The sequence below is a fragment of the Harpia harpyja genome, chromosome 14 (assembly GCF_026419915.1).
Source record: "Harpia harpyja isolate bHarHar1 chromosome 14, bHarHar1 primary haplotype, whole genome shotgun sequence".
Taxonomy (NCBI): Eukaryota; Metazoa; Chordata; class Aves; order Accipitriformes; family Accipitridae; genus Harpia; species Harpia harpyja.
The window spans coordinates 20,862,893-20,877,081 of record NC_068953.1 but is presented as its reverse complement, the minus strand read 5'-3'; the positions used below and the strand labels follow the sequence as shown (position 1 = coordinate 20,877,081).

Genomic DNA, 14,189 nt, shown 5'->3' with positions numbered 1-14,189 from the left:
TCAGTGCCAAAGTAATGACAGCATGCCTACTGGTGCAGCAAAACACAGGGCCCTAGAGGGCTGTATGGATTGGCCAAACAGGTTTTCGGAAACGCATGTCAACAAACACTGTTCAGGACAAACTGAGAATGTAAAAGCGTAAGTCTAACTGGAAAGGTCCCTAGAATACATTTTTAGAGTCTCCTGTCTCACGTAAATAAATTATATTGTGGGTCACGTAACAATAAGCTATTCAACTCACCTTCAAAAGGAAACATTTACATTACGCGAATATAAACACTTCATGGTAATATTACACGTAAGTAGAGGAAAGTACTGCAGTTCAATGTGGTAAAGTCAATATCATAATAAGGTAATAATAATAATACTTAGTACTTTATATAGCCTTTTGCAGATTTGAGCAAACACTATCTGATTAGTCCTCAGAACACCCTGGGGAAATAGGTAAGTAAGAATTATTGCCTTGTTGTGAAAATAAACCGTATCTTGTCACACGCCCCTCACCATGGTATCTACACAAACAACTGGTCTGAGGGACAGTATTCTTTCCATTGCCTTATGATGCACCAAGGTGAGATTGCAAGGTGTAAGCTCAGCTAAAGAGCTGTATCTTATGCTTTATTCTAACAATGATTATATCTATATTAATACCATTATCCTGTTCAGAAGATTTCTAGAGATTGTGGCCAGTGGTCAGGAAGGGCAGATGTTCCACTGCATTCATGATCTTTCTTCACTGAAAGTGTCAGCTTCACTGTCCCTGAATGGCCCGTCTGCATGTCAGGAAAGGGAGAGGTTTCCAGGATCCAGCTATTAAAAACAGAGAAGAACCAATAAACTGAATTGTGTACTGGAGGGGTATACTGCGCTGGAATAGTTTGTCCTCCTTATCCTGTGCTCGCAAGATGAGATTCTGCATGTGCAGATGTACTCTGTGGACATTTTTTATAGTATGCAGTGAAAGCTTTCAGGCATAAGTCATAGTGGTTAAGTAAGAGGTACTAATGTGTTCATCAGTATACTGAAAAAGGGGTGCTACTGGTTACCTGAAGACAGTGATAGCAGGTCTTTCCTGCTTACAAAAGGAAAACTGGGAAGACCAGAAACCATCTACATGCTCTCAGCTGGAGTGCTTCAGGTTTCTCTCCTTGCATCTCAGAACAGTATTACAATTATTCTTTTAATGTTCTTAATCTGAACCAAAATAACAGTTCACAATAGACAGAAGGAAAAATGAGCCACCTAAAAGTGAATTATGTTGCCAAAGTCCCCATGACAAGATAACAGCAAAAAAGGGTCATGAGATATCCACCCAGCAGAACTATCCTTATTCACCAACAGCAAAACTTTTGTATCATGTTACCTTTGTTGTGGGCACACAGTCCCCTCAACTTCAATGAAATTGTAGTCTCCTCCTTAAGACTGTATTTCATGCAGTCACAGCAATAAAATGAAATAATGTTCAGATTATGGAAGTCAGAACAGATTACCTTTATGAAGCTAATGAGCAACTGTTCTAATTGTTACCTTGCATACATTTTTAGAATGTTTTCATACACACTGCAATATAAAAATGAATCTCTAGAAGCTCTTTGAAAAGCTAATTTGTCATAAATTAAAATAATAGTAATTTAATAATAACAATAAAATGACACTGAATTAATAATGAACTTTACAAAATAATATTGAATACAAGAAGAAATTAATCTTGTGTTCATGACAGGTTCATCAGTCTAATAATATGAGGTTCTTTTTCCCTGGAATGAATGGATGCTTATTACCCATGAAATGGGTACATATGCTTCCCAATCCATATGACTCCAAACATATGTGAAAAAACTTTCAGGTTTGAGAGGTTCATCTTTCTTGGTGTCCATTATATCATTATTTTCTGTGCTGAAACAGACAGGAATTGTGCAATAGTAAGTGGATATAATACCAATTTAATTTTGGGAATGTTGACTAGCATCAAACTACCCACACTGCTTTAAGTGCCATTAGTCATCAGTTTATAAGAAAACCATTTTGTCTGATGAGAAACAAAGTAATCTGGGTTTGATTTTTAGACTTGCAGACTTCTGATATCCTATGCAACATTATGTAAGTCAATCATTCTGGACTTTTATTCCTCTGACCATAATTTTTTTTCTCTCTCTCATTGGCACGCTGAAATTATAACTATTCTAGGCAAGCCTATAAAGTAATAAAGCCCTGTGCTGAATTTAAAGTGATGATCTATAAGTAATATATTTATTAATGTAAACTACTTGGTAGTCCAATCATGTCTGGGCATTACCTACGGTGTTATAAGAGTTCAGTTACAATGGGATTCTAACATTATCCCCCCCCACACCTCAAAAATAGTTGTATTACTTCAGTACTTACCTAATAGTCTCTCAGATCAGCCAAAATTATAGCACAGGTACTTGTATATTCTTGCACATTTTAGCAAAGCTATGTTTCATTAATATTCTGGAAAGAAACCCTAAAACTAATGGATTCCTTCCTCTTTTCTGCTCTTTTAAGTGCAATAAAATTGTTCTTTGCCATTTTTTCTCCATTAAATAACTTATATGAAACAATTTGAGGCAGGCCTTGAAGTTCTTCCTAAATTAGATGAAAAAAAAAGTCCATTATTTTTTAAATCTATAATTGTTATGGTGTTTCTATGCACAGATCCAAAATAGTTTCTAATGGACATTTTAGTGTAGGAAAGATAATGGTGTTTTAGTGAGGTAAGACTGCTGGCCAAAGCAGGGTTAATTTATCAAAATAATTTTAACTGTAGCTGCCTAAAGAGTGTAACTTCCCAAATTTTCTTTACCCACAAGATTTTTTTAACAGGAACATTACAAAACTAAATGCATCTAGAATGCTTTGGTATTTTTATTTTTAATAAGAAAGTTAAATTATAACTGGGTTATGTTCCCAAAACAGAAGCCTTAATGACCTTTATTCTATATTTCTTTTCATAGATTATTGCGATAAGGAAACCCTCGTGTCGCGACCCACTGGCGTCTGGCTAATCCAATGGTATTCGTCGCTGCATTGTCCGTGATCAATAACTAATTATCAAAGTGGCATTTCTTTTCAAGAGCTCCTTGTTAAAAAATGGCTTTTGGCTGAGAGTGTAGGAAAAAGGTCGCCACTTTGACATCGTTGCAAGTCTTTCAAAATCCAGTGGGCCGTCCGATTGAATTACTGTCCCAAACTAATTGATATAAATTTGAACAGAAGAATGCTTGTTACTACAGAATGTCATAATGATATCCTTGGCAAAAGCATGTCAGTGGGAAAAAAAGAGAAAAGACCAGCACTAGTCACAAAGCATCTAGACAAGTCGCAGCACAAGACTATTAACAAAATTAACAGGAACAAAATTGTACACCAATTCCTTCTTCCCAGCCCGTCTGATAGGGCATTCAAGAAAGAAAAGCATTAACATTTTCTTTTGAACCTTATCCTTTATTTGAAAATAGGCTTTAAAAAAATCTATTGGAAAAAATAATTGCAGTGTACAAAGGACTGAAACTTGATGATCAGTTGCAGAAGTCTCATTGACTCTACTGGGATCATGAGTGAATATCTATTGGAACTCAGCTTTAGTCATAAGGCAGACTTTGGTGGACAGTTTCCTTAAGAAAGGTTTCTAAGCAGCCTTAAAAACTGTGCCTTTGAAATATGGTAACCTTCTCTAAAGAAAGTTGGACTGTATAAGCCACATGCCTTTGAACTGGGAAAAAAACCCAAACACTTAAGATACAGTAAGAGGAGTCATAAAAATGTGGTAAGAATGGGAAAAAGGTCTTGTACTATTCATGCCTGAGATTTGATGTATTGTCTTGGATGTCATTTGGAGATTGCCTGCTGTGGAAATCTTGGAAACCTGAATTTTCATTGCAAGTCAGCTGGGCTTGTGGAGGTTCTGGTTTTTTCTTTTTTTAGATCTGACTGTCTTCTGCTCCATGCCCTACATTCAGTCCCTGAGCTGGGAATTGCTGGGGAGTGCAGGAAAAGGTTACACTGTGAAGGGTATGGCATGCTCTGTAAAAGGGGTATTGTAGAAGCCTTTTTGTAGGGGCATGATAACTGGGGTTAATTCATGACAGAAATTAATAAGCTGAATCTATTAGTTATCTGTCAAAAAAGTTGTCAAGTAGTTTGCCAAAATGTGTCATTTTAGCCACATCCAGAGCAAGTCATGTGATTGTTGAGGAAGAGAGAAGAAAAAGACATTTGTGCCTAATTGGAAACAGTGAGGTTTTGTGCTTTTTAATCCCTGATCTTGAAAGGCTCCAGCTGGGGTCTAGTAATGAATATCTTTCCTGCAAACTTACCGTTTTACATTTCCTAATGATAAAGAGAAGGTGACTAATGAATTGACACAGTGACTTTCATCTCTGCAGTAGAAATGGAGATTCCATTCAGACTGTATCAATCAGCAAACTGAAGTTTTTAGTATCTGATGACTTGTCAGTAGCCCATGTGAAATGAGTAGCTTTATGGTCAAACCCCAATGCCACCTCTGTGCAGGATTTTTGGTGCAGATTCAGCATAGGGACTCAGCAACAAATGAATTGGAGAGACCAAACAAATTTTATTGGTGCCAGTCCTCTTGTTTGGACTGGGTTGTGGCAGACAACCATTCTGAAAACAGGTCAGTGATACACAAATTAGTTTTAATAGAAGTCTGATAGATTGTTGCTTGTGACAGATTTATTGTTTGGATAATAAGACCATCAAGCCACATTTTCCTAGTATGTCAAAGCCACGGAACAAAGTGAGAAACCACAAGGGCCTGAACATTCAGATTCACATGGTTCTGGTTATAAAGGGGAAAGTCTACTTTTGCTGTCAAAGGATCTAAGGTAGTGAAGTTCACTACATTCAGTTCCCATTCTGCCTTCCATATATGACTTTATGACTGTCCTCTTATGCTGGGGGCAGGAAATGCCTTGTGATGGCAAATAGCTGAGCCATCTCTGACAGACTTACATCATCACAGAATCGCTAGGGAACCCTCTTCTTGTCTTCCATGGCTGCTTTAAAGACACTTTGTGAGGCTTTCTTCTTTAGCAGACCAGAGAATTCAGTCTGAAAGCCTGTCGGGCGGGTCAACCAATGTCTAGGTCAACCACTCTTGCCCCTTAATTATTCCCTCTGGCATTACTTTCACAGGGTGATGGAAGTAGAGGCTAAATATATACCCTCTATATATAGGCTTTCTATATATTCGGCATATATGAAACCACACGTCTATACTGTTATTATCAGAATGTACATTTGCATCATTGCATAATCTGTAGGAGAAGTTGTAATGTGTGTGGAGGGACTGAAAAAAGACTCCTACATATTTGTTAACTAGTTTCAGGTCCAACTGAAACCTTAACACTGTCAGGGCAGGCTTATAATGTTGTTAAACATTTTAGAATTAGTATCAACTCCAACAGGTAAAAGTAATTCCTCTGAAAGAATGAAAATTTTGTGACTCATTTGACACTGCATGGCTTCCTTACAAAAATTGGCATAATACAAAAATCAATGTAGCCCCTACCAAGCAGATTTAAAATTGGTTAGTTGATCTCAAAATCTGCTCCTAAATGAGAAATTATCATTCATTGGTGTATTTTTTTTATGTGGTTCCACACAGATCTGCATATAGCCCAAAGTTAATATTTTGGAGAAAATATAAAACTCCTAATAGATTTTGCAGATACTAATTTGTAAATAGCAATAGGAATGGGTTACTTACATGGTTTTATAGAGATTGCATTGCATTATCACAGCTAAACGTTAATGCAGAGTCATGCTTCTAGGAACAAGAATGTAAATTACATTTATAAGCTTGGAGAAAGGAGAACCTCTGAAAAAGACTAATAGTCATTGTCATAATTGAACACAGGGGTTAATACAAGAGGGTAAGTGAAATTTTTGGATGTACAAGAAAGAAAACATTGAAAAAGAGTAAAGTCGCTTAAAAAACCCCACAACAAAAACCCATTTAAGAGGATTCTGATAAGAGAGAGAGAAAATTTGATTTGAGATCATGAAAATACTTTTCCTACTGAGAAACTTAGAGAGTTTACTTAACTTGCCTGATAGAAACCTAGGAGCTTACTCACTCACGGTCTGCAAGACATTTCTAACAGCTAACAAAAAGTTTTTCCTGTAGCTTAAACCCCAACATGATTAGAGCTAATAGAAGTTAAACCAGAAAAATTCAGCCTTGAAATAAGGCAGTTCTTTCAATTTTTCATTACTTACTGCAACACTATTAAGAGAAATGTGACAAAATATTCATAAAACATTTGAAATTTCCTTTATCCCTGTCTCCCATCTCTCTTACTAGTGTCATTGGTAATGTCTTAGGTGGATGATTGGCATTCTTCTTTATTAATTTCATAACCTCTTCCACAAAAGTAAATACTTACCTGAATTTTAATTATGTAGTAAAACATGTAATTCTGAATCCAGCTAATTGTCCCAAAGTAGTTAATGTATAAATAGCTCCTAATATCTCACACCTACTGCTTCCATTTAACACATACTTCCTGTGTTTCTCTTTTTGCTCTTTCTAGCACAGAACCAGAGCAAAGGGCCATATGTAGCTAGATCAAAGCAGGAGTCTGTCCAGAAAGGAGTTGTGACTCATGAGTCGTAACTAATCCCTTGATTACCTTCAGATGGTACATTTTATTTCCTTTCTTGTATCTGGCCAGCTGTTGCTCCTACTGCTGATCCTGTTGGTGTTTTACTGCTTTTACCGGCACTGCTGATGTCTTTCAGTAGTCCTGTAGGAACAGAAGTAGGGATCCAGGAGAGTAGTTGTGCTCCACCCAGAGCATTCGCAGCTGAGTAGGTGAGGTGGGATTGGCAGGAGGGTCTCCTTTCTTCCTCTCCACAGCTCCTAAATAGGCCTTGAAGTTTTATTGTGGCAGTTATCACTTTAATATCTGAACAGCTCCCAGGTTAACTGAGTGATGAGCGGGATTCTTAGTGGTGGTGGGTGTTAGCTCCTTTCTCTCCCTGCTTAGGAATCTCTGCTGGTAAAGGTAGAGGGAAAGAGGTCAGCTGCCCTTGTCTTCATCAGCATTATGATGGGAAATACTTCTCAGTACTTCCAAATTCACGTTAACATTTGTTTAAAATTGTTTACAAACGATTAATTTATCTGTGTACATGTATACTACTTATTCGCAGCTGTAATTTTCCTTTCATTTGCAATCCATTGCTGTAGTATCATGAGTAGTAAACTGGGATTAAATTTAGTACTTTCAATTTTAATACAGTGTTTGAAGGAAAAATTGGCAACGCAACAGGCCCAGCAAAAATAGTTTAAAATAGTTCTACATGCATACAGTTACCCAGCTATAGCTGTCTCAGAGTCTGAAAATCTGTGATGAAAACGACTATAAAAGTTTCTAATATTATGCATTCAAAAAATAGAGCTAGAACTAGCCATCTTTGTAAAATGTGGAACAATAATCTTGTAGCTATTTCTGTACTACACACAGACACATGCAGCTATATAGGTTTTCCAGTTTTTTGCAAGCAGCAAATCAGCTAAGAAAGCCCAGCTCAGTGAATTTACTTCATTTATGTACATTATTGATCTAAAACTTGTTTTTCCATCTAAGCCAAAGTGACAAAAACTTCTCCAAAGTGAAACAAGTTCAAGCACTCTCAGCCTGGTTCCCATTAAACATCATAAGAACATTGCGATTTGACATTTATCTGGCAGCCTTAAATGTGAAAGACCAGTGTAGCTAGTACACCGAGAATGGCGAGGCCTCTCTGGCACCACGAGAGATGCTTTTACCAGGTTAGGGTCAGGTGCGATGACAGCAGAGTGGAAGGAGGTAGTCTCACTTCACTGCAGACTTGAACTATATTTGACCTCCAGGGTACCAGTGACTTATGGGGAAATTGCAAGAATGCTGTATTGCCCTTTATAGAATTATAATTCCTTGCCAAAAAAAAAAAAAAAAGCTAATTAAGTATACCTTATCTGATGTAACCCTCATCCAAACAGAATCAGAGATCATCCTGTTGCCATTCTCATAAAATGTAACTGTTGGAAACAATGGTGTTGGTGGCTGCGATTTGAATGTAGACCTTAAGGAATCATGATTCCAAACTTCTTGGTGCCCTTTCCCTATCAATCAAACAGAATCGTATGAAATAATTATTAGGCTACATAATTATTTTACAAAATAGAAGGTGTTTTTACTGCACATTTCCATTTTAGTACCAATCATTACTTCCCTGAATACTAATAACAGCGTTAAGCGTTAATAGCATGTTTTAAGGTAAAGGGTCAATAGTCTAAGACCTATGAAAGAACTCTGAGCATTTGCAATGTAAAAGAAACCTTTCACGGAAAAGTGTTAAATAATAAATGCATTTCTGGAGGAAATATTATATTGTGGTCCATTTGGAGAGAAATTACAATTTATAGGACATCACTCAGCTGACTCTGTTTAAAATATCTTTAATAATGCTATGGCTTTGCACTTAATACAGAGGTTAACAGAAAGCTTGCAGCTCTCTGCAGAGGTCAGTAAGTATTATACTCACTGAAGGGAAACTGAGGCATATGATGACTCAGTGCACCATTAAAAGGAAAGGCATCTGAACTGGTGACTCAGTCCTCTAAGTGCAAGAAAATGGTGCCTTTTCTTTATTTCCAACTAGTAAGCCATCTTCTAATAGTTCTTTTAAAAGTATAATATGCACACAGGGGATGGTGAACTTATTCAGAAAAGGTAAAGGTACTTGAAACTTTTGTCTCAAGATGGTTTAAGCTGAACAATTTGAGGAATGTGGAGGGAAGAGTTAGAAATACTTGATATCAGTTTGAATTTCTTTTTGATGCTTTCACATATGCATTGACATTTTCAAGGACCAGAAGAACTGAAGCCCTAAGAAAGAGGCAGCTCAAGTCTGAAATCTCCTTTCCCCGTTGAAGTCAATGAACAGACTCTTCATGAAGCAATCATCTCCTCCTCTCTGTGGCATTACATAAATGCCCCAGTTTACTCTTTTTCGGGTTTACTCCAATTGTTTTTTAAGAAATAAATGGGGTATGACTAATTAAGGCCCCAATAAGCTAACATTTTTCTCCATTAACTTTTTTTCTCCTTACCCTGCAAACGTACTCCTGCAGCTAGAACAGTAATGAAAGTGGGCTATCTCTTCCTTTTCTTAAGAGCCTTTCTCATATGTAAGGTAGTTGAATTCTGCCCAGCAGGTTGCAGATCCACAACAGGCTAAAATAACACCTGCTTCTGATATGGGCACCTTCCTTCAGCAGTGTATGCAGCTTGCTGATCTCATAAAAACTTCATGGGGAAAGGGTAGAGCACTGGGATAAAATTTGGACTGATTCAAAGATTTGTTGGTATGTGAACTGAAATAAGTGATTCTAAGATAAATAAATGGATTTAGTTGCTGCAAGATGTAAGTTGGAGGTCCCTTGTTTCCATAGTTGAATACACATCCTTGAGTTCAGTATGCATATTCTCTATGCTATTGCAAGGCTTCTCAAGCTAGGAACCAGCATACTGAGCAAGGGGACACCTAAAAAAATAACTATGGAAATAGAGAAATGGGTATGATTGAAATATTCTGAGAAGGAATACCTACAGCCACTTTGCATTCATGACCCTGAACCATCTCTTAAACCTAAATACAAGCGCTAGGAAGGATTCACTCATATAAACATGCTGAAGGAAGAACCGCAACTTCTTATTTACCAACCTGTGAATAGCTGCTGAGGAAATGGATAATGTGAGTTCAATTGTAGGGGATCCAAGTGAGTCAGAGAAGTAATAACAGAGGTGGTTCTCATCTGCAGGCCATTGGGACACTCCCTCCAGAAAGGGAAAATGTCTTAAGCTTAGATTTCCACTTGAAAAACTGATTGTTTATCTAATGAAAGCTTTATGTAAAACATGCCCTATCTAAATCTCCTTGAATCTAGGCCCAAATTGGAGTTTCACAACTTTTTATTTCTTTTTAATGCCTAACCTGACAATCAAAACTTATGTTTGCAGACCACATGAAACCAGTGGATACTCTTCCAGTGAAGCAAATTCTTTTCCCAGCACTCTCAATGGATAAACAAATTTCAAGTGAGATTGAGACTACTTAGGATCCTTTCTGGTTCAGGTTAGTCCTACAGGTCTGCTCGTGTTTTCCTTGAGCACAACAGCTCCCACATGAGTCAAGTATTACCCATCACCAATTATCAGCGGATTGCTAAAAGTTACTCTGTCCCATTGTTGGAGGGAGTGGAGTTGCCTTCTGGGAGGAAGCCTTCACAGCAAATACAACATAGCATCTGAGTGAAGGGTTGTCTGTATCAAAGTTGTCCTGTATTCCACCGTCACCGAGTTTTTTTCATGCATTCATTACCAGAACTTATGAAATAGTGTTAGTAAGACAATAAAGCTTATGCCTACTCTTCTGGTCACTAACAACAATTATTTTATAATGCTATAGAATACATATCTGACTGTTAAAGAGTTAAAGAAAAAAATGAATCCTGTAAAAAATCAGGCCATCGTATAATGCCTCCTCATTGCTATAATGATATCAGTTGCAACAAGTCCAATGGCTGACCTCATTACAAGGGTTTAATTGCATTGTTACACAGTTTCACTTCTTCTCTCTGGCCTCTTTCTCTTTATGACAGCTTTAGAAAGGAATTTCAGCTTGAGGTCAAAGGAAATTAATTACTGCTTTCTTAATCTGTGCTCATCTACATTTAGAAAACTTGGGGCTTTTCACTAACATATTTGTGTCTCATTTCTGTGTAGACCCAAAGTTATAAGACTTTTGTCCTTTGTGAAAGTGCATAAATAGCCTTTTTCATATCAGAGGCCAGATTTTTTTCGTGTCATTTACAGTTGTGCACGTATGGACTGATGCCAATGGAACCAATGGAATGTCTCGATATACATTCACTGCAACTGAGGTAAGGCACTTGCAATGTAACTTTAATTCAGACTAAAGATTGCAGACAGATGCCAGGTGTAAAAAAAACCCCAATAACAACAAAACCAACCCAACAACAAAAGAAAACCCAATGAAAAAAGAAATTATACTTAGGATAAAAGTCAGAAAAAGGATCTTCAAAATTAACGGTAGCTACTTCTTTAGAGAGAAGGATGAAAAAAACGTGTCTCTATGACATTAGTTTTTGCCTGCTACTTATGTCCTGTTTTTACTAAATACATAATTGGTTAGTTAAGGAATATGCAGCTTATGCTTCAAAGAACTTGCAGTCCAAATAGCACATGACCTAGTGTGCTGGCATCAAAGCACAATAGTCCTTGGTTGGAAAGCAAAAGCATGTGCAAAACATGGTTAAATGCTGTTGTAGCATGAAATGTAAAATAAAAACTTCTCATAAATTAGGGCCCTGATCCTGTAATTAGGTCATCTGAATTGATCCTTGCCTCTTCCATGAACTCTGACTGGTTTCGAGAAGAACCAAACTTCTTCCAAAGAAGAAAACAGTTTTGTTAATTCACTTCTTGAGGGAGCTGCTTCGGAAGGGAAATTAAAATGAGAGATGTCTCTGGGATGATTTGACAAATTAACTGTGAGAGAGTATGCCATGCACCAGGGGTAATCTGAACAAGCAGTACCACAATACAAGCATGATCTACTAGTTTAAATCTATAAGAAATTGTTATGTACTATGCATGTGTAAAACTATGATACACGAAATATATTTCTCTGCAGAACATAAGTATTTCTTACATGTACTTAGTGATTCTGATTAAAAGTCATGGAAATGTTGACAAAGATGAAAAATTGATAAGTTTTGAGCCCTTTGACGTAGAACATTTAAAGTTTCACAAACCTGTTTTCTATCTTTTGATCAGCTTTGCCACCCACTGAAATTCTCACTACCAGAACAGTGTGCTCTTATTAGTTATTAGTTGCTGCCTCATTCTCCGCTTGCAAGCAGTAAGATTGGCAATAACAAAACTGGAGCTGCAAAGCAAAGCCAGATCACTGAATATTTTGCCCTTCATCTGTCTTGACTAAAATTCAACTCCGTTATAAATGCCTGCAGAAGGAGCATGTTTTCATGTAAGTCACTGGTAAGCCCTTAACATGAGACCTACTTACATTAGAGTGAGTTTCGTTCTCATGATTGCCCAGTTTGTAAAACAGACCGTGTAGACCTTGTGACATTGCCACAAAGCTTTATGGGGTAGAAGTTGAAAGTTTCAAGCCAACCATCCACAGCCATGTGTATGATTGTCTTATCCACAATGCTGGTTGGAGCAGCATGACAGGAGCCATGACATGTTGGGGCTAGGGTGAGTTTGAACTTACTTGTAGTACTCTAGACCTTCTTCCAGGCCCACACCTGATTTAAAATTTTGGTTTAATCATTGTGCTTATAAGGTGACCTTGGACTTAAGCATGACTTCTGGCCCAAATAGAAGAAACAATCAATGTGTAACCATAAAGTTCACCAAAATCTAGTAGCCATGCTGAAAAGAGGTTCTGAACAAGCCTAAACTTCTGATGCTGTCTACAGCCATAAAGGGGTGTAATAATACAGGTAGATGTATCTGGACTAAATTAAATCTGAGTACCTTGGATAACAATAGTAGTGAAGTAACAGCCACATGAACTTCAGTATGCAATAGCTACTCAGGTGAATAGCTGAAGTTGCATGGGCTTGTATTCAGTCTTTCCTAAAGTGTCTATTGAGAATACACTGGTACTCATAATTAAGGAACTTAGATCAAAGGTAGGTCTAATGATGCTCTAATCACATTTTTAACTTTGTAAGAGACCTCCCCATGGAGGGTGTGGACCGAGTCACTACATAGCAGCAGTCTATGAATTATTTCACTCCTTGGGACCAAAAGTTTTGGTGCAAGGATAGTCCAAGATGAATGTCACATTGAGGTGTGAAAGGATTAAGTTGAAAGGCCTAGTTAACACAGACATGGCAGTGGTGACAGAATTAGGTGCTAATGATATATAACAAAATGCTATTACATGAAGTAGGATCTTTTTCACCCAGTTTTTCGATTTTGTCTGATAGGACTAGTAGAACAAAATGAAAAACTACTCATCAATCAGAGGCCTGGCTAGGTCAGACACTTTGGTCAAGCAATGTGAGTAATTCCACCTACCTGCACTATAATTTATTGCAAAATTAATGCCATAACATGCAAAGGCATTGTCAGATAAAAGTAATTCTTAACCTCAGGAAAAAAAGCAAAATTTCTTTCTTTCTTTCTTTCCCTCTTTCTCTCTTTTTTTTTTCCTAACCTGACAGGATTAAACCTTTTTAATAAGTGGGGGTTTAAGGATGATTCACTTCTAATGATTGAGAAAAGGACCTTGAGCAGGGTTTGATAGACTTTCTCAGTCTTTGAGTAAACCAAGATATATTAAAAAAGGGAACAAAAGGGAGTGCAAGGTATTCATTTTTGTTAAAGTTTGCCTGCTTCATTGCAACGGAATGAAATCAAGTCTTAGTGGGAAGAACAAGCTTTGATATACACTACTTTCTACAAGAGTTTTCAGGACAGTTTATTCTTAACCAGATTAAAATACAATAATTCACCAATTCACAGTCTTAATAGCACTGTTATGAGCTAGGGACATTAATGGCGTATTCTTATTTTTAAAATGTTTAAAATTATAGTTTGTTATAAAAAAGGTCACTTATGTCTGGTGTTTGATTGGCCTTGATTGCTTCTGAAAATTAAATTGTTACATTAGCTGTGAAGTAATTTGTAGTTTTTAAAGCTGTTCTAAGGTTTTCATTAAGTATCATACATGCCTACAGGAGGGACCAGAAACTGAGTGGAAACTTTAAAAAATACACAGTGTGTCCAGAATTCATAGCAGACCCTCACAACACTCTCTTGTGAACTTTATTATATCTGTTCCCCTGTGGGAGAAACTGAGGCATACAGAAAGGGTCTTTCCTTTCCTAGAGACTTGTAAATACTCTTCCAGCTGCACCTTTTGTTTATTCCTTCCAACATACTGTTCTGGTGTGTGGTGTATTCTGCCATGCAATGTGAAGAGGAGCAAAATCCTGTAAAACTCTAGGGAGCGAGAAAAGGAAGGAGCATCTCTCATGTACCCATCGCTCTTTCCCTTGGTATGCCTCATGCATAGTTCGAAGGATGTTGAAACAG

General features: G+C 37.3%; 1 long non-coding RNA gene across 1 annotated transcript in view; it reads left to right on the top strand.

Annotated features, from left to right (window-relative positions):
• LOC128151178 (uncharacterized) overlaps window positions 1-10,955 on the top strand; it is a 36,511-nt gene extending 25,556 nt beyond the window's left edge. The window contains exons 2-3 of the long non-coding RNA XR_008238293.1: window positions 10,056-10,170; window positions 10,911-10,955. This is a non-coding gene — a long non-coding RNA (uncharacterized LOC128151178). The remainder of the gene's footprint in view (window positions 1-10,055; window positions 10,171-10,910) is intronic.
• The last annotated feature ends 3,234 nt before the right edge of the window (window positions 10,956-14,189 follow it).